Source organism: Triturus cristatus, chromosome 2_2 (assembly GCF_964204655.1).
Source record: "Triturus cristatus chromosome 2_2, aTriCri1.1, whole genome shotgun sequence".
Taxonomy (NCBI): domain Eukaryota; kingdom Metazoa; phylum Chordata; class Amphibia; order Caudata; family Salamandridae; genus Triturus; species Triturus cristatus.
The window spans coordinates 1126388677-1126410064 of NC_140582.1; the positions used below are offsets into that span (position 1 = coordinate 1126388677).

The 21388-nt window shown below is 44.6% G+C and overlaps 1 protein-coding gene across 3 annotated transcripts in view; it reads right to left on the bottom strand.

The window, feature by feature from the left end:
• The window catches only part of CTNNA2 (catenin alpha 2), a 3048772-nt gene that overhangs the window by 2133812 nt on the left and 893572 nt on the right, over window positions 1-21388 (bottom strand). The window lies entirely within an intron of this gene.

Here is a 21388-nt window from a genome sequence, read left to right on the forward strand (position 1 = left end):
GCGAGGAGTTGGATGAGATATGGCAAGTATCTATAGACGCTCTTTACCCACTAATAAAATCTGCTGCACTCAGGAAAAACCACTTTTTTACAATCCACAGGTTATACTGGTCCCCTCTTAAGATCTCAAGAATAAAAGGTGGTGGAGAAGCGAGATGTCTTAGATGTGGCACTTTGAACGCGGATGACACCCACATATTGCTTCCTGTCCCAGGCTCCATGAATTTTGGGGAAGAGTGGGTAAGACCATCGCTAGGGTGCTGGGTCCTGCTGTGGAGGTAAGCCCAACTCTAATATTATTTGGGGTAGCAACCAAAGTTGAGGGTGCACATACTCTAAAGGGGGTACAACAGAAGTTACTATTTTACTTGATACTCTTGGCCAGGAGAGTGATATGTAAGTTGTGGCGCCAGGAGACTCCTCCTTCATGGAGCGCTTGGTGGAACTCTGTTAGATACTTTAGAGCTTTAGACCAGAGAGTAAACGTACACAGAGAGAGACTGGATATTGGGTCAGTCTGGAATCTGCTAGATACCGTATTCTCTGCTTAGATAGAACTTATTAAGTATTTGGTTGATTCCAATGATTAAAACCTCTGGGTCAGCTCAGGTTGAGTATTTCGGGAGATCCCCGAAAAAGAAAATACTGGCTGAGACTGTAATCCACCAAGCTATTACTAACAGAGGTGGACCACGTCGAGAGGTTGCTATAGCTACGGAGGTCATATGAGGAGAAATAAATATAAAAAACTAATAAAAAAAAACAACATTGCTGTCAGGGCATCCTGATCATGGTGCACTTCCTACCTAGGGTGAGAACACTGAGGCAATAGGATTCTACTGGTGGCACTTGCGAATAGCGTGGCCAGCGAGTCAAATCAATGGTTAACTCCCTGTGCTTTCCAACTACTTTTAAAATAAAGGTCCTTATAATACCTGGTTTTCTGTACATTATTTGAAGCTCATAACAACATAGTGCTATGAGGCCAACTGATAAACAGTGTGGATCAAAATGAGGTAAGATGACAAGTAATAATTTAGGTACACTACCCAGCAATTTCAGGCAGATGCACAACTATAAAGTCATCAAGAGGTGCAGTGGTGCCACAGCCCAGGAACCCACAGTTCCGGAACAGTGACTGCTTTTCACTATCAAGACAAAGTTTAGGGAGGTAATTTTCCATGCTAGCATTAGGGCCCATGTACAATTGCTTTACCACTGTCAGGGACCCACTGCTAAAATGGATGCACTCTCTCCCCTAAACATTGTTTGATTGATGTATCCACATTTGGTACATATAATTTACTTATAAGGCCCTAGTGAAGTGCAATACATGTGTGCAGAGACTGTAAATGTAATGCTACTGGTGGGTCTCCAGCACTGATTGTGCCACCCACTTAAGTAGCCCTTTAAATATGTGTTAGGCCTGCCATTGCAGAGCCTGTGTATGTAGTTTTAAACTGCCATGTCGACCTGACAACTTAACTCTATTGCCAGGCCCAAACCCTCCTTTTTAATACAGATAAGTCACTCCTAAGATAGGCCCTGGACAGCCCGCGGGCAGGATGTAGTGTATTTAAAAATTAGGACATGTACTTTTAAGAATACCTTGTTACATTTTATAAGTGCAATTTTCAATGAGGAAGAGAGTTTGGTGTCTCTGGAATCACAATATCGCCCGCTTGATAATATGCCCCTTGGTGCCTACTGCCTGTCTCTGAAAACACCTCTGGGGTGGGTGACAGCTGGGCTTTGTGCATTCCCTCTAGACAGCCAGACACAAAACACCATTAGGTGTGACTGAGTGGCCAGCCACAACCTGATTGGTCATCCTTGGCAGGATGGGAGGAAGGAACTGACACTTACACCTGAATAGGCAGTGTCCTGTCACCACACAAAGTGCTGCATACCCCCTGCAGTGAATCTGGAGGCAGAGCTAGGTGGGAGCACCTCTGTGCACTTCAAAGCCCCTCTTTGAATTCACTTCCACTTCAAAGGCACAACTGGCACTCTGATCCCAACAAATCAGACACTAATTGGCCTATGAGAAACTCTGTCAGGAGGAAAGGCTGCTGTGCTGCTACAAGACCTGCCACTCTGCTGGACTGCTGCTTTGGAAGAACTACTTTTCTAATGTGCTTCCCTGCTGCCTACTACCCTCTGCCTTGCTGATGAAGAACTGGACTAACTTACTTGAACCCAGAGTAATCACCAAGGGCATGCTGGATTGCCTCCTGTTTTGAGGCTCAGGAAATCAAAGTCTTACCCCCACTCCTGTGCCTTGTCCATTAGAACTGGGTCCATATACTTGCTCCAGTAGAACCAATGCATCCTGTGCTACGTGAAGCAGATTAGATGCATCGCTGCTGTTACAGAAACAGAACCGGCGCATTGCACTTGGAACCAGCGCAAGCGCATCAGAATCAACGCATCTGAACCAATGCATCGCCGCCAATGCAGTGAGAGTTGATTGACACATCCCCTCAACTGCGTGGAGAAAACTGATACGTTCTGCCTTCCTGCTTTTTTTCCAACTTGATCTTTAAATTAAGACCAGTCCATCTTGCTTTGCTGTTCCCAACAAACAGTAGTTAAAGGGTGCACAATTTGTAAACCTGCAGTTATTTTTCCTTAATATTTATAAAAAATCTGACATCACCATTAGATGGGGGTTTTGATAAATTTAGTAATGTACCGGGCACCACTTGTAATGTCCCACCCATACCGAAATGCACAGAGCAAATATGAGTTGCAGCGCATAGAATGTTGGAGTATAGAATATGAAAAGGGAGGACAGAGTGGTAAAAATACACAGATTTTATGCTTACATTAAATGAAGATTCAGCAAAAAACACTGCTGACAAGAGAGGAGACAAGTGTGGAGATGATGAGGCTAAAGAGGTGATGAAGGGACTATACTGAATATACAGCACAACTTTCTCTTCATACCCAAGGTACATTATTTGGGGTTTCCACCTGCACACCTTATGGAGTGGAAGACTGCATTAACCAAGAGGGCAGGTGTTAGATCTGATATCCTTGGTGTGGTCGTTCCCCACAATATTTGCCTTCACCCTTCCTGTTTTCATATATCAATTGTATTGGAATTAGGGCTCTGTGTACTTTAGCACTGCTAACCAGTGCTAAAGGGCTTGTGCTCTCACCCTAAAGCACAACCAGCCCACACTAGTTTTTTGTCGCACTAGATGTCTTAGAGCCTTTGCAGTGGAACGGAAGAACTTTCCAGAAACAGATGTAGAGGTAACCTAGAAGATCCACCCACTTCAAGGGCTGGTACCAGTTATAACTATTGGAACCTTAGAAACTCTTCTTCGGTACACTCCTGGACCTGTGGAGGACTTCGGAAGGACTGCCTGGACCCCAGATAACTGCCCTGCTGCCTGAGGATTGCCTCGCTCCCCAGAGAACTGCCCAGCTGCTACCGGAGGACTGCCTTCCTGCTGAGGCCTGAGGCCTATCTTGCTCTCCGAAAGACTTCCCTGCTGCTTGAACCCAGGACTACTAGAGTGCCACAAGGGCTAGTTGCCTGGCCTCTTGTTTGAGCTACAGGGACAAAACAAGCTGCAGACACTTCGAATCCTGCACCCGAATTCAGCTGGATTGAGTCACAATTCCTCGAATGGTGCCACCAATCCTGGAACCAATGAAATGTAGTTGGAGTGGTGGCTTCTGCTTAACCCTAAAAGTTGTGACTTAGAAAAATGTCACTAAAAATGGCCTGAGAACTGGTAGAAGACCAGGACCTACCAGCCAGCTGATTTGCCTAAGGTGCATCGCTGGTCAGCCTTACTTCATGGCAGCTCATGCTATGTTCTTCTGCGCAGCAGTAAATCCTATTCAGCGGAACCTCTCGGCGAAGGTATCAGGCCTCAATCGGCCCTCTAGGACTACAGCCTTAAGCTTCCGTTGGCTGGAGATTTTTGACTTCCTCAAAAGTGACGAAGTCTGAAGAAAAAAAAAGTCACCGTGATTCCGTCCAGCGGCACCCCCAACGACGACGCCTCCTCCTTGGACACTGCCTGCTGCCTTGGCCCCTGAACTTTACCTTCTCAGAAACTTTTATTCAAAATTTCTTTCAAGTCTGAAAGCAAGTTAAGTTTGGTCTCCATTCACATTGTGTTTTCGACCCATGCTCCATTGTGGTTGGCTTTAACTTTGGGCTTTGCCCCAGAATCCTGCGGCAAGACACCTTTGGTTGGCACTTTGATCATTTAGGCTTTACATGTCAATAAATACTTACATTCATGACTCTGGTTCTACTGATCGCATGTAATTCATTTTGGTGTCATTTTATTTAATAATGTCTTCTCCATGTCTATGGTGATCACAGCTTGATGGAGCTCATTGAAGAACTGATTAATATATGGAATACTATTCTCACTTTTGGAGAAGTATTTTTACCAGACGGAAATCCTAAATGATCCGGGAGAATCATATCGGGGAGGGCCTTTGATATTTGCATCACCAATACCTTGACCAGTACTTCATAATCTATGTTTATAATGGCCTGTATGACCTTAACTCTAGTGGGACTCTGTTCGGTTTAGGCAGCATGACAAACACGGTTTATTTCGTAGATTGTGGAAGACCGAATATCTTGCTGATAGAAATTTGTGGGCTGGAGGGCGGTCTTAATGCCCCAAACCATGAGAAGAACCACATAGCCATGGCATTGCAAGAGGTTGCTCAGTGGACAAGCAGACAAACCTGAATGCTAATATGGAGGAAACAGAGGCAGTTAGTTGGAGGAATGAATGTTGAATAGGAATACTGAGATACCAGGCCAGTCCAGATTACTACAGTGGCAAAGTACTGCAGGAAAAAAATATTTGCCCAAAATGAAGACAACTGTGGTCTAGCCACCGAAAAAACCCTGCTGTGGCTCTATCCAGAATTCAAGAAAATGAGCACACAAACTAACCCTGAACCATAGTCAAGAGTTGGTGACATGAACACTTAACACAATTATTATTGACCTTTGATGAACTGGCTCAGTCATATATTTTCCAGCAGGTCAATTACTGACCCACGGTGCTATTTTACAGATTCTTACAAATGTATGGAAATGTGGGATTAACAAACCAGATGTGCATAAGACATTAGAAATTGTGTAGGGAAAGGCCAAAATGCTGCTTCAGTATACAGAGTCCAGGATGAACAGACTGTAATTAGTCTTGACACACTAAGGGAGACGGGAGACAGATATGTCCAGATAACTCACTAATAAGGATTCGGTGCAAATCCTTGCATTCCGTTGAAAGCCTCAGAGAACAAAAGATTTAAACTAATCCAATATTATACTGCATAGAGCTTATCTCACTCCTCACAGGCTACACCAAATTTACACAGAACGCGATGACCAGTACACAAGATACCTTCAGACATGAGCTAACATAATGCACATTTTCTGTGGCTGCTCAGTGATTAGTGAATATTAAAACGTTTTTGGTTCATTGGGTGGAGGAATGCTGATATTGAATTATGTGAAAGCAAGCGGGCGAATATCAGTTGACTGAGTACAAAGCGCAAGTCAGAAGTGGTAGGGGGTATACAGATACAATAGTACTCTCTAGAGTGTGTGTAAATACTGGTGGCATGGTTCCTGAGACGTCCCATCACTGGGGCACACTGGAGCTGCACACTAAGTGGGCAAAGTTTGATTGTTGTTGGGGGGTTGGACACCACGTGTTGCTTGTGGAGGCCAGGTTTGGGGTGGGACACACAGGTGGGGGAAGGGAGGCAGTACAGAAATGAGTAAGTGCCTTCTGTGAATACCAAAATGAGTAAGTGCCTTCTGTGAATACCAAAATGGTAGTAAGTTTAGCATTTTGTCTTAAGTCAATTCTGTGAATCGGGCCCTCTATGCTTACCCATCCAGAACAGGCTGCATGCTTTGGAGTAGCCAGATACTTGGACCGGACTCTCTCGGACCATGCCCTACTTACAGTAGCAATTTCAATCTCGAGCTTTACATGACCAAGCGTTTTGAGAAGAAATCAGAGACCCAGTGCGGGAATTTTTAGATGCAAACATGGGAACAGTATCCTCAGTCGGTGTAGTTTGGGAAGCCTTCAAGGTGACTATACGAGGGATTGTATGGCCATGACCTGTGGGGTAAGAAGAACACTGGGGTGTACAGTTGTGACACGGGAACAGCAGATACAGGATATAGACAGGGGGCCCCACACAATGAGGTAACTTGTGAGGCACAACATAGGCTACAGGCTGAACTGGATGAGACCCGAGACATATTAGGAAAACATGATTATAGAACACTCACAGAAACCCAGTACGACCAAGGAGATCAATCTGGACACCTCTTGGCATGGTTGGTCAACAGGGAAAAGGGTGGTAATGCCGTTGTATGCATCCCATCCACAAGTGGAGAAATCCTGATGTCTCTTGAGGCTATATTGGACTGATTTGCAAAATTCCAGAAAGTGCTATATGTGCAAAAGGCAGAAGTGATGAGGCAGGCATGGATGGATGGCATTTTAAATGAATCACACCTACCTGGGGTGGATGAGGATGCAAAGGTTTTCTTGAATGCTCATACAGGGGAGGCAAATATCAAGGTTGGCTATTAAACACATGAACTCAGGGAATACACTAGGCAATGATGGGCTATCTGTCAAATTTTATCACACATATGTGGATTTATTGTGGCCAACATTACTGGCTATGAATGAGCAGGTGTTTGAGACGGGTGTGTTACAAGTATCACTGAGGGAGGAAAATAGAGTGGTTTTACCCACACCAGCGAGGTATCCCACCAACTGTGAATCATATTGCCCATTTACCATGACCAATGTTGATGTGAAAATACTGGGAAAAATATTGGCTCAGCACCTTGCAAAGGCAGCAGAGGGGATAATACACACTGATTAAAACGGATTTTGGGTGGCTGCATTACTTCCATCAATATATGTAAAGCATTCCTTGTTTTGGAACAGGCCATGAAGGTAGGGGAACCCTGTGCAGCTGCCAGATTAGACGCACACAAAGCTTTTGACACAGTCAGTTCATGGAACGTACACTACAATGTTATTCTCTGGGGGCAGAAAACCTAAGGTGGGTGAAACTCCTTAACACTGCGAGCAAGGCAAAAATAATTGTGTAATAGAGTGTAGGACAGCTGTCCGGTTGAGAGAGGAACCCAACATGAATGCCCCCTCTCCTCATTGATTTTTGCTCTAGTTATTGAGTCACTAGAACAAATTGTATGCAACAGACAAAAAGGTGATGGTATACTGCTGGGGGCATGTGGGAAGTTATTTTACTGCATGCCGATGACATATTGTTAACATTGGGAAATCTGATGACCATGTGGCGAGCTGTGGGCCATACCCTAGCCAGAGTGAGGGCATACTCGGGATCCTGGTTAAAGGCCGAAAGGTCGGTGCTATATCCCATTCCAGAAGAATCTAACCGAAGGTGTAGACTTGCCTAATATAACGGTCTAGATGAACCCGGTGAAATACCTAGGGGTCTATTTGAGCTCAGATGTAGAGGAAACCTAAAACTCTAATGTGGGTACTCTGCTGGGTAGACTTGAATTAAATGTCCACAAATAGCTGCAGTTCCTGTTGTCCATAATGGGGCGCATCATAATATGTAAGATGATCATTGTTAGAAATGGAGGTCTCTAGTTGGCAGAGGTTTGCCCCTTTGTCCAAGTAGGGACCCTTCCTCCTAGTCAGGGTAAAGGGGATACACTTCTAAATTAAACCCTGCTCACCCCCTTGGTAGCTTGGCACGAACAGACAGGCTTATCGCAGAGGCAGTGTGTAAAGCATTTGTGCATGCATACAGTAACACAGTGAAAACACTACAAATGGACACCACACCAGTTTAGAAAAAATATAAACTTTATTTAAACCAACAAGACCAAAAACAACAAAAATCCAACATACAATACTCTTAAAAAATTGTTACTGTGCAAAATAACTTTTAAATTGCAGGAAAAATGTGAAAATACAGTTCCTCCAACTCGGTAGCTCTGTCCGGGGCTAGTGCGATACTGAATACGAGCGTTTAACGATTCCAGCCAACCACGTGATACGGGTTAGATAAAGCGTCGACAGACTCGGAGACAGCATTCTTTGTTGTTGTGGCCGACACGATGGTACGAGCCGGTCCGGGGCAACTGTCGCGGTTGCAATGTGAGATGGAAGCATTGCAGTGTGCGGTGTCCTCACGACTCGGTGCAGGTAGCGGCTCGTTGATGGAGTCGGTGAGACAAAGGCTTGCATTTGCGGGCTGAGATTGTGCTCGATGCGGTGCTGGCAGGCCACGATGTGGCAACAGAGCCGGTTGATGTTCGAGTCGGGCAGCGACGGAGTTGATGACGTCAGTACAGCATGTAGCAAAGCTGTGTGGAGGGCGCTGCCCACAGGACGCGGTGCAAGCAGCGGCTTATTGACGGAGTCGGTGAGACCAGGGTTTCATTGTGAAATGAGGTGGTGCTCTCTACGGTGCCTTCAGGACCCAGAATCCTGCGACAGAATCGGTGACAGAGTCGGTAACCCTTTTTTTCTGCGGCGAATGAAACCAGCGGGTCCAGAGATGGTTCCCAGATGCCTGATGAGGTCTTTGCTGTTCCTGAGACCTCATGAACAGGGGGCAAGCTCCACTTCAAGCTCTTGGAGATCTTCCTCAAGCAGGGGACCCAGCACACAGCAAAGTCCTTCTCCTTTCCTTGGCAGAAACAGCCACTGCAGGCCAACCCCAGACAGCACACAGCAAATGGGCACTCCTCCTCCTCCAGCTCTTTTCCTTGGTAAAGGTTACTCTTGATTTTCCAGAAGTGATCTAAAAGTGTGGGGTTTGGGCCCCTGTCTTTATACAGTAAATCTCTTTGTTCTCTCCAGGCTCAGGGCTCTGAGCCTAGTCCAAAGCAGTTCTGAGGGGCAGTTTGCATGTCCACAACAACCTCCATTGTTAGTGTGAGCCCTGGCTCCAGACCCACCACAGGGGGGCGGAGCCATCATTGTGGTAGGCAGGCACAGCCTATTCAGGTGCAGGTGCTACTCCTCCCTCCACTCCAAATGCAGGCCGGGCCTATTCAGTCTAGCACTGACTCATCCGACTCTCTGGAGCCACTGCCCATCCCCAGCCCCTGTCACTCTAAAGCTAGACAGTCAATACATATCCTAGCAGAGGCACACTGGATGGCTAAGCAAGAAAATACCTACTTTCTAAAAGTGGTATTTTCAAACACAGAATGTAAAAATCACCCTCACTAAAAGATGCATTTTAACATTCTGTGTCAAGGCATACTAAACTTTATTTTCCTACCTTGTTCCCAGGGGTAGTTAGGCTTGTAAGATGTTATAAGCAAACTCCTGATTCTATCCTATGGGAACAGATATCCTTGCAATAGTGAAAAACTAAATTGGCAGTATTTCACTATCAGGACATGCCACACACAGCGGGGCATGTCCTACCTTTCACATGCACTGCACCCTGTCCACAGTGAAAAGTGACGGTTAAGCCCTGGCAAGTGGGTACACTTACTTGCAAAGTCAACATAGCAGTACTAGACTTCACACAGGCTCTGCAAGGCAAGCCCGTCTGCGCCCGTCCGCGGCCAAACGGGGCTAGGGGCCATGACCCCTGGTCCAATGTCTCCCACAAGATTGGTATTTTCATCGAAACAACTCTTAGCCCTTCGCCCTGCTTTCAAACCTGATTGCATACAGCTGTCAGCCGATAACTCAGCTAAAAACGCTTGCACGGGCTGCAGATGCTCCTTTGCCTTCTCCCAGCTATGTCATGCTACAGATAAGGAAAATAGTTCCAATATTAATTTAAATGTTTCCCCCATTAAAGAGTTTATGTTTCTCCGTTTAAACTGTCGCTCACTCCCTAATCATAAAAGGGACATTTTTGACCTTCTCCTTGAGGAATTACCTGATGCTTTGTTCCTCACTGAGACTTGGCTTAATGAAAGTGCTGGGCCTGATATTGCAATAGCTCTACCATCTAATTACGCCATCGTTAGAATGGATAGAGCTACCAGTAAAGGTGGGGGATCGCTATCATTTTTAAGAAACATCTTCAATATAAACTTGACTCAGTGGATTTTCCAAACTGTGAAGCCGCATTATTTAAAATTGCACTTAATCACATTTTCCGGCCTATTGGTTTATCGCCCGCCTGGCCCTTCTACCTCTTGGGCGACATCTCTGCCTGGTCTTTTATCCCCTTTACTTCTGAGTTAAAAAAACTTTTCACTAATTGGTGATCTAAATATACATTTAGATGATCCCTCCAATTTCACATGTACAAATTTTATCTCAGATCTCACTGCCATGAATATTAACCTCTGTAACTCAGGCCCCACGCATAAAGCAGGCCACCTTCTTGATCCCATTTTCTCCAGTCTTTCCTACATTCAATGTACTCCAGCAATACCTATTACTCGGTCCGATCACTTTTTATAAAAGTTTAAAGTCACTCTTCCTTCCACCTCTATGTCCTCATTCCCTTCTTTCATGACGTCTAAAAGAGATTGGAAAAAAATCGACTGTAATGCTCTTAACAATCTTCTACGTTCAAATGTACCTACATCTGAATCGCAGATTGACGTGACACTTTCTAAAAATATTCACACCTGGCTTTCTAATGCTGTAGATTTGTGTCTTCCCCTGACTAAGAATAAACGTATTCACCATCGTCCCCTGGCCCCTTGGTTTAACGACACCTTAAAAATGGAAAAATCCAAATGTAAAGCACTGGAACGGAAATGGCGAAGAGACCTGATCTTAAAGAGGCCTATAAAAAGGCAAAAAAAGTCTACCATAATTTGTGTAATACTGCTAGAGCTACTTATGTTTCCAATACCATTACTGACGCTGCTAATTGTCCAGAACACTTTTCGGTCTAGTTAAAAACCTTGCCGGATCTGAAACCATAGTAAACCCTTTTCCATTAAACAAAAATGAGTCTGTAGATCTTGCCCTTTTCTTCACACTTAAAATTGAGAAAATATACCTTGAAATAAGCAACTCTTTTGAGCAGGCCCCCGCAGCAACAACCCATTATCACTAACTGCTTGTCACTTTCTTCTAATGTGGCTACTGTTTTTACGGAGCTCTGTACTACCCCTCCCCTTCTAGATTCTTGGCCCCTTCTTAATTTGGACTCCCTTGGTATTATTTTAGACAAAGTCAAATCCGTCTCTCCTAATGACCCATTAACAATTTCTATTCTCAAGCAACTTGACCCTTCCCAAATGCATGTTATCCTGAAAGCTTTGAATTCTTCCCTACTTGAGTCCAAAGTTCCCTCACACTGGAAACACGCAATGGTTATCCCTCTGTTAAAGAAACCCACTGCTGACTCGACTGTCCTCGCAAATTATTGACCAATCTCCCTTCTGCCTGTCTTTTCCAAAGTTCTTGAAAGACACATTCATTTCCATCTTTCCGAGTTCGTCGAGTCTAATAAAATCCTCCCCCCTTCTCAATCTGGGTTCAGAACGGGTTTTTCTACCGAAACCACTCTGTTAGGAGTTACAGAGAGACTACGCCTTCACCTGGATGCCGGAGACACCGTCGCGCTCATACTGTTAGACCTGAGCACGGCGTTCGACACTATTTCCCATCCCATATTAATCAATACACTGAGGTCTTTTGGCATCTGTGGCTCAGCCCTGGACTGGATTGTCTCCTTCCTGGATGATCGTACCTTTCAGATTTTCTCTGCCACGGACAGTTCTAACGTCCACTCATCACCCTATGGGGTACCCCAAGGTTCCATACTAAGCCATATGCTTTTTAATTTGTACATCAGGCCTTTAGCTGACATTTCCGATCAGGAAGGGTATCCTTCCAGTACAAAATACTACGCGGTGACTCACTTCAAACCTTTTTCCTCTTTGTATGCGTGCTGTACAGTACAGCACACATGCAAAGACGGAAAAGGAAGGAGAAAAGGAAGCATATCTCCTTCCTTGCACCTACTTGAACTTTACTTTACTTACTAAATTGGATTTAGCGTGAGAAACCGTGGATTGTTGCATGTAACGCCCATGCGCCACCTTTGGTACGCCCCCATAGCACAAAGTAATGCAAAGCAGAGCTATGCGCTGCTTCACGTTACTTTTCCGTTATTTCCAGCTCTAAACAAGTTTGTGGAAATTAAATTGGCAAATGATGAATTTGATCAAATGTGGTTCACTTTTGTGATGCAAACACGGTGCAAAATCTTAGCAAATCCCCCCCCCTAGAATTGGGCATACAGTGACATGGTTTTTAGGAGGGAAGCACTGACCCAGTGGCAGGGATGCTGGCACACCTGGTATATCCGTGGGCACCACTGGCATTGCCACTAGTTCCCATCAAGACTAGAGCAGCATTGCAAGTTCAGATTCAGACCGTACTGGACATATGGGGCAGGCAACCAAAGGTGAAGGGGAAGAATATATATATATGCAGCAACTGGTTCCCTTGTGCTCTGGGATTAGTCTATCAATGCCTCTATTCCTAAGAAACAGAGGAGAGGTGGATATCCCACAGAACATGGGAGATTTGCATGAGGTTGGCCGTATGGTAGGTTATGCGACCTTCTGAGATAGATAGATTGGGGTAGATGGTGGATGTTTCCTGGCACATGCTGGTCTGGTGGTGGATGTCTGCAAGGCTCCCATGAGAGCCAGAAATGCATGTGTTTAACCAAACACCTCTAGATATGGGAAGCAAGGGCAAACTCATTACTCAGATTTACTCATTACTGATACCGCATATGGCTATCCGCATTGCCACACTGAAGACACAATGGAAGGATGATATGGGAACGGAGCTGAGCGAATGGGATTGGATGTCTATGCTGGGCAACTGTAAGAGGGTCGCACGTAGTGCACACCTATACACTATACATGCACATACCGGGCTTACATGACACCACAGTGGCTGCACAGACAATACCCCTCCAATCCAAAGCAATGCCCCAAATGCAGGATAGCAGAGGGGACTAATATACATATGTGGTGGACATGCACGAGTGTGGGAGATTTCTGGGGTGAGGTGGTTCAGATCTTGGGGATACTGACCGAACTACAGCTGCAGCCAACAATTCAGATGTGCTTGCTGGGACTGGTTATTCGCACTAAAGACAATAAATATATGGAGAAGGTACTAGAACTAGGATTGACCATGGCAAGGAAATGTGTAGCCTTGAGATGGATGACTAAACAGTTGACCCCCCAAAAGCAATGGCGTTGGACATTTTGGAATTTGGGAGATGGGTGCGGGATCAATGTGGAGTACATCACAGGTTGATCTGCAGCAGGGTAGGACAGGGGGTAAAAATGGAATGGAACTTAGTAGAAGTCAGATTACAGTAAGAATGAGACCCTGAGATGGGGCAGGATATAGAAACGTCTGATGATTAACTTTCAAACTTGTTTATGGTGCTAATTTGATGTGATGCGACATGATAATGCAAGCTATGCTGCGTACACTGCCCGAAAGCCATGCTGGCACTAATGCTGAATTGTACACGGTGTGACTGCTTCTCTCTCCAATGTTTGGGGTGGTGGCTGGGAAGGGGTAATTGAAATATGATGATATTTACCTACTGAAATCAATAAAAGACATGTGGAGTCAGGTTCAATGTAACAATTAGTTAGATACATCGAAGTACCGTATTTAGTAGTCCCATTTGTAAGTTAGCACTTCTGAGTTGTCTATTGGTAACCCCATACTGGTCAATGCGTTTACTCACCTTTCCACATTAAAATTACCTTGCATGGCTTTTAGTGTCAGGAGATGTAAATTTAATAAAACACATCACTTTACTATAATGCATCCTACCTTTAGGGCCCAGTAGCCTTGCCCTAGTGGTGACTTATAAATATTTAATGTTTGGGTTTAGCCATTCGTTTAAAGGGCAAAGTCGAGTTAGGAGTTTAAAAACTGCTCTGCCAGTTGACAGTGGTGGGCTGGTAGTCATGCTTTGCTTTGCCACACTCATGGTGGCACAATAAGTTCTGCAGTCCTTGAGGCACACTTAACTTACAGGCCCTTGGTGCACCTGGTACCATATACTACGGACTTATTAGTATAAGTAAGTTAACTTATGCCAGTTGTTGGTGAGCCAATTAGCACCTTTTTAAAGGTCAAAGCGTTGGCACGGAGGCCTGTTTGGCAGGACTCAGTGCACCTTCGGAGTCGAAAAACCAGCAGCAGCAGGGGGGTCACGCAAAAAGTGGCATTTCTTTACAAATGAACACTGTCATATTTACCTTGCATGTAACCCCTGCATCTATAAAGCAATATTAAAGTAATTAAAAGTACTTGATACAAGTATCTATTAATCTCATGTGGATTACATGCTGAGTTATATACACGTTCTGAACCACCTTACACCCTAAACTCTATGGGATAATGTAGACATTCAACCTGATCAGTAAAGGCATTATTAGTACCTGAACCAGCCCTGCTGGAGGAAGTATGCTAACCTCATACTTTGCCTTCACTGAGGTTTCACAGAAGGCAGTGGGATTTTCTGACAGAGATACCTATCTTGTGAAACGAGAAAGCCCAGACATTAATTTTTGGAAGTTGTGCCCTGCCTTAATTCCAAAGAGGTCCAGTAGATGAACAAGCTAACAACAACCTGAAAATGAGTCAACAGATGATCAAAAATTCAATTCACCAGAAAGCCAATCTAAGGAATTAACAACCCAGGTTAGAAGTTTATGTTGCACAGTCTGTGAATCCGAGGACCCTTCAATACAAGTGTACAAGGCAATGCAAAGTAATGGAGCAGCTTACTGAGACTTAATCAAGCAGCACAGAATGCTCAGTCTTGTAAATATGCTTCAACCCCACTAGAGCGATGCTGATGTGCTACTTCCTTTTGAGGTAAAGAACAAGAATTTAGGGGCATATTATCAACGGCCAGCAATAATTGTCGCTGGCCGTGCTTAGTGATAACTTTTTTATCGCAGGCTATCTCTGGAATGTATCACACTGGTAGCGCGTTATTAACAACGCGTTTCTCCAGGGCGATAAAAATTCCAGAGATAGCGAGGTTATCTCCGTTTTGCAGGGAACATCGCTGGTTTTCCAGCGATGTTCCCTGCAAAACGGCGATAACCTTGCTGATACGACCCTGTGGTCGTATCAGCATAATCCACCCCCTATGTAAGGCATAGGTAAGTCTGGATTTTAGCAGATGTTAGTTTTTGGCGAAAACTGCAGTTTTCGTCAATATCTAATGTGTGCTAAAATCCTGTGGGCTGCCTTGTAAATATCGCGATGTGGACATCAGCGATATTTGCAAGGTAGCCCATCCGGGGAGCGCCCAGTGACGCCCACTTTGCATCTTATTAGAGATGCAGAGGGAGGCGTTGATAAAAAGGGTGCTAACATGCGATTATGCATGTTAGCTCCCTCTTGTAAATAGGGCGATATTTTATCTCCGCTTTTTTGGCTTTTTAAGCAGAGATAAAGCCCTTGTAAATATGCCCCTTATTTCAATATTTTTGATGAATGCCACAATAAAATAAAGAGGAAGGTTGAAAATATTTGGGATTGAGCTCAATAGAAGCAATATGTATAAGGCCTGTATAAGGCCTACATATTTTGATTTAGAAGTATTATTCTGAATTGATTCAGGTGTTTTGTGGCATAGGAAGCTCCCACCAAAATAATTGCTAACACCAATCTGCATTGGTTTTCTTGTGAAGAATGTTCTAATGTGTGGCACATTTGATAATACTGCGAATTGTGGCGTTGATATATAAGAGTGATTATCCAACAAAATACTACACCTTTAAAAGGGTGCTCACAAGATACCAAGGCGGCAGTTTTACAAGCCCCTTGCGCCACTTTTTAACGTGGGAAAAGTGAAACACGGGTGGCGCAAGGGGCTTGTAAGTTAGCCTCTGAAATGTGCTGTGATATGCAAAGGAGCACATTCAGCAGCACTTATCAACTTTCACATGCATAAAGATATTTGTGCCAAACGTTGCAGTGAGTTCAGTGCGGAGTGGATTTGCTTGGCATGACACCAGACCCTAAGTGGCTCATCTACAGTGGGAATTTTGAGGTGGGGAAAAAGCAAAAAATACTAGTCTTACAAGCACAGATCAACTATAATCATGCAAAGCAGCATGATCTGGACCTACAGAGAATCCTAATGGCAATGAAAACATGCTCCCACAGTAGTCAAAATTAAAATCGTGTGAATTTTCCACATGGAATCTTGTAATTTGTGCGAAGTTGCACATATTTTGGGTCATATTTACAAGAAAGTGATGCATCTGTAGAGATGCGTCACTTTCCCTGCGCCAACATGCAAAACCCTTGGGTCACCATGGATGCGCCGCATTTACAATACGGCGCACCATGGCACAAGGATTGACAGATGTGTCAGAAATTCTGTCAATCACGCAAGGGGCTTGTAAATCTTCCCCTTTGTGTGTATCACTTGGGTGATTGTATATAGAAATTTGTTCTAGAATGTATGATTTAAGTACCAATCTCACTCGAGACACTACAGTTTCCCCTGCATGACTTTGCACAATTAAAAAATCATGCGGGCTATTCACAAAGGCAACTTTACTGTGTGGAGATCTGTAGCCCGACTGCAGTGTCTCCAAATCGTGAAGTATGCACAAAACATATTGGGGCATATCTACAACGCTGCGATAGAAAATTAGCGATAATTTTATCGCCTAATTAGCAAGCTCACGCTAACGCGTCAAACCTTGCGTTAGCGCAGGAATTCCTAACACCCAGCTTTGCATCTCTAATGAGATGCAAAGTGGCAGTTCCTGACCTGACATGACTGGAGAAATGTCGCTAAGAGACATTTCTCCTATCATCAAGCCCCACGCCATGAAGCATAGCGGCAAGAAAAGTAGTGATAACCCCTTACAGGACTGACTTAGCCATGATAGCCTATGGAAGGTGGATATCATGGCTAAGTTTGTGAGGCCCTATCAACAAGCTAACGCCACATTTCGTGAGATTATCGCTGGGTTTCCAGCGATAATCACACGTTAGGCAGTTAGCGCTAGGATTCTTATTGCTTTTGAGATAAGCGTTGCTAATAGCATGCTATCTCAGCGATAAAAATCCACGCTAGCCGGCGATAATTATCCTAGCGCTAAGTGCGCTTAGCGATAATTATCGCCGGTTGTTGCTGATATGCCCCATAGATTTTTATGATAAATTCGAATGCAAATTTATTGTACATATTTATTTGAAATATAAAACAAAATAAAAAATGCTGCCGCACTATTAACTTAATTTTCAAATAAATCTTAAATTAAACAGAAAAAAAGCAGAGTAAATCCCAAAGGTTTTAATTACAAACCGAAAATTGGAGCTCATGCAAGGCCAAAAAGTTGGACTATTTTTCAGATAATTGGACAACAAGCCCTTCGTTCGTGTAGTTCTTATTCATTAATCTAAACATCGAATTCATTATTATTTGGTATGAGCAATTTCATGCATACGTGTTTCAAACGGATGTCATTGGCGTTTGCAAGTAATTACAGAGTCGTGGAAGAACCCTTTGTTCCATTTTTTCTGGGAGAGCTCACGTAGGTCTCTGAGAGTAAAATGCTCTTGCTACATGTTTCCGTTCGTGTTTGAGTTTATGATGCATTTATGTCTTCAATAATCTATTGTTGGGAAGACCCCGTCATTTTGGTACATGCTTGGAACGGAGTTTTGTGTAATGTTACCTTTGGCCACTAGATGGGGGTGCATGACAACGAATACCGAGGACACCTACTCCTAGTTAGATACTGCCATTCATTTCATTTGAGTTCTAGGCCAGAGGTTAAATAGCTTTTCATTTGCAGATGAGATGTTCAGATGAATAAGGAGAAAATATAATTTGTTAGATTCTGATTGGTATTTTATGGTCTAAAGCAATATACTTTGTAGTCACAAACGCGTTCTAGTTGAACAGAGCTAGAATAGGAAACACTTTAACATAGGCTCACTGAGCAAAGTTAAGTATGCAGGACCTCATTACAAGTTGGGGTATTTCACCCAGGGAAAATACTGCAGCTGCATCCCTCAAATCACAATCACAAGTCTCTTCTGGACAGGAATATCACATCTGTAGACTTCAGACCTGATAATTGCAGGCCGCATGTGCTAAGATTCTGTGACTGGATAGCACTACTTTTGTGGCACAGACCCAGATCCAAATCATTACTGGCATTTACAAAGCCACCAAAGCCACTTTGAGTGGCTTTGCATTGTTTAGTAAATGCAAAGTAGCGTAAAGCAGCACACAGTGCTGCCTCGCGTTACTTTGCGTTTGGGTAGGCGTTACGTGGGTAGAGCATTAGCATTCTCATGCATCTACTCGTGCATTTTAATGCAAACTTAGATTTACAGAGGCTTGTAAACCTGGGTTTGTGTCGAAATGATGCACCTACCCGACAAAGGCATAACAAGGAGAAATATCTTTATTTCTGCCAGGTATTTCTTCTTTCGACAATCCTGCCCATAACCCAAGCACCCATACACTATGGTGCATGGGTGCCTGCATTTACGCGAGAGTGCACATAGTGTGCCAGTGCAAGGAGATTGCATAAATGTTTGTAAATATGGAGCATTTCTGCTCTCTACCTTTCACACAACGCAGCGCAACAGGTTCCCTTGCTGTGCCACGCAAAGTATTAGCAAATGTGTTCCTTGTTCTTTGCTGCTGCTTCAGGACCCATCAGTCCAGTAAGCATCCTTGCTCCGCCACCCCACATACCCACATACCCACATCCCACTGCCCCTCTGTTGACACTTACCACCTAATGGCCAGGTGGAAAAAGGCACAGTATTTTTTCTACAGGGTAAATAACCTGGTATCTACAGGTCTGAGCACTTACTGGGCCAACAGTTCCCCTGCCTTAACCTCTAACTAACTCATAAAGAGAGTTTTAGCTAGGACCAGGCATTTACTCAGAAACCACATAAAGTGAGGTCCACAAAGCTGAAATAGATGGCCCCATCACCGAACAGGAAATTCGAGCAGCAATTAAAGGTCTGAATCATGATAAAGCGCCCGGGCTCAATGGCCTACCCATTGAAATCTACCATACGTACTCAGACGCCATGTTACCCATACTAGGGACAGTATATAGGGCCGCCCTAGAAGCCGGCCATCTACCACAATCGACCATGCAAGCATTGGTTACCTCGCTGCCCATGCCGGGACGAGACGGCCTTGATATGTCTAAATATAGGCCCCTCTCCCTACTGGCGACTGAAAATAAAATTTTGAGCAAAGCCCTTGCTAATCGCATACAACCCTACCTTACTACACTTAGTGATCAATTCGGGTTCCTGCCGAACCGTAGCACATCTCTTAACACAAGACGGCTACATTATGTCATGAGGGCCACCCCACACGCTTATCAATCCGCGGGGTGCTTGGCATTAGACCTTCGGCATGCCTTTGATTCCCTCTCCTGGGATTTCATGTTTGCGACACTTCAACGATTTGGGTTCCTGGAAACATACCTTAAATGGGTACGACTACTGCATACTTCCTCCACTGCTAGAGCCCGTACAGGCCGATATATTTCGAACCAGTATACAATTCACAGGGGTACAAGGCAAGGCTGTCCGCTGTCTACCTTATTATTCGTTCTTGCACTAGAGCCCCTGGCGATAGCACTCAGACGGTCAGCAGACCGTCTTGGGATACCCATAGCTGGCGCGACCCATCTAATTTCAATTTATGCAGATGACATCTTACTATATTTATGAGATCTGACTGCCAATAATGCTCCCCTTCCTGATATTTTTGCCACGTTCGAACGTGTCTCAGGCCTGGCTATAAATCCAAGAAAATCTCTAGCCTACTTCTTCCAGGAAATACCCTACCCAGACGAAATATGGTTTGGCGTGTACGCCTTGCCCGTGGCCCCCACCACCTTTAAATACTTAGGCATTCAAGTCTATAGAACACAGATAGATCAACTCGATGGCAACCTAGTGAAAGCCATCACGGCCCTTCGAGCAAGTGTGGCTTTATGGACCTCTCTGCCGCTATCGGTGATGGGGCGTATCGCCATCTCGAAGATGGTAATGCTCCCTCGCCTATTGTATTATTTTGTGAACTTACCTGTTTTCATACCACAGTCTATTTTGAATACCCTGAATGCTATGTTGGTGGAGCTCATCTGGGGGTCAGGCCGTAGGAGGGTGAGCCTACAGAAACTTCAGTCGGAACCTCGTAGTGGAGGCCTGGGAGTCCCCGACTTCAGAGCCTAATACTACGCTAGTCAGCTCCAATGGCTATCTTATTGGACTGCGGGGAGGAATCTACAGGAAATCGGTTATCTACCTAGGGACCTAGACCAAGGCACACTGCACTCCCTGCTCCTGCACAAGGCTAAAATCCATGTGGACAATCCCCCCTACTAAAGACGGCACTATTGTGCTGGAAGAAGGCATTATCATATACCTCTACAGCGACTCCATACTCGATGAACATTCCCTTATTGGGTATTCCCACACCGCAGGGTAGACTTACGAAAGCCAAGATCCGCGCCTGGGTAGAGGTGGGAGTGGAGGATATTGGGGCATTCTTTGGAGATGGAAATTTGCTTGATCATGAATCCTTTCTCCAAGCTACAGGTGCACCGACACGTTTATACCTATTACACGCTGCAGTCTCCCATTATATTAAGAACACATGGCCCCACAGCGTAATGAACCTCCACAGCATAACTTGGTCCATCTTCTATATTATATGGGGAATGGGGGACACCTAGTCAGATGGCTATATGCAGGTATACGAGCTCACGCCACCATCACACTTACACCCCTCAGAACAAAATGGTCTGAGGATTCTACCACAGAAATCACAGATAAAGCCTGGAAGTGCATGCTTGAACACCTTCACAGAGTGTCCCGTAACGCCAAACTAAAATTCATACAGACAATGGTCCTTCATAGGTCGTATCTCACCCCACAGAGGATCCACCGCATGTTCCCTGAAGCTCATCTCTGCTGCCCCTGGTGTAAAGGGGATGAGGTAGACTTCCTTCATATGCTGTGGTCGTGCCTCTGCCTCCAGATCAATTGGAAAGGAGTTTGCCAGTCCTTAAGCGAGGTGACACACATTCTTATTTCGGACAACGTCCTGGACTGCCTCATGGGCCTTCATGAACGTACGAGTGCACAGAAGGTACAACTAAGATTTGTAGATTTGGCCCTCGTATTGGCGATAAGAGCCCTTACCATGAGGTGGAAGTCCCCCAGATGCCCGACGTTATCTAGCTGGCAAGATGACATGATACAGTGGGGGAAAGCTGAGAGTGTAGCCCTTCAGAGGGAAGAAGAGAAAGGACTCATCTCAATGGAATGGGATCTCCTGCTACATAAATT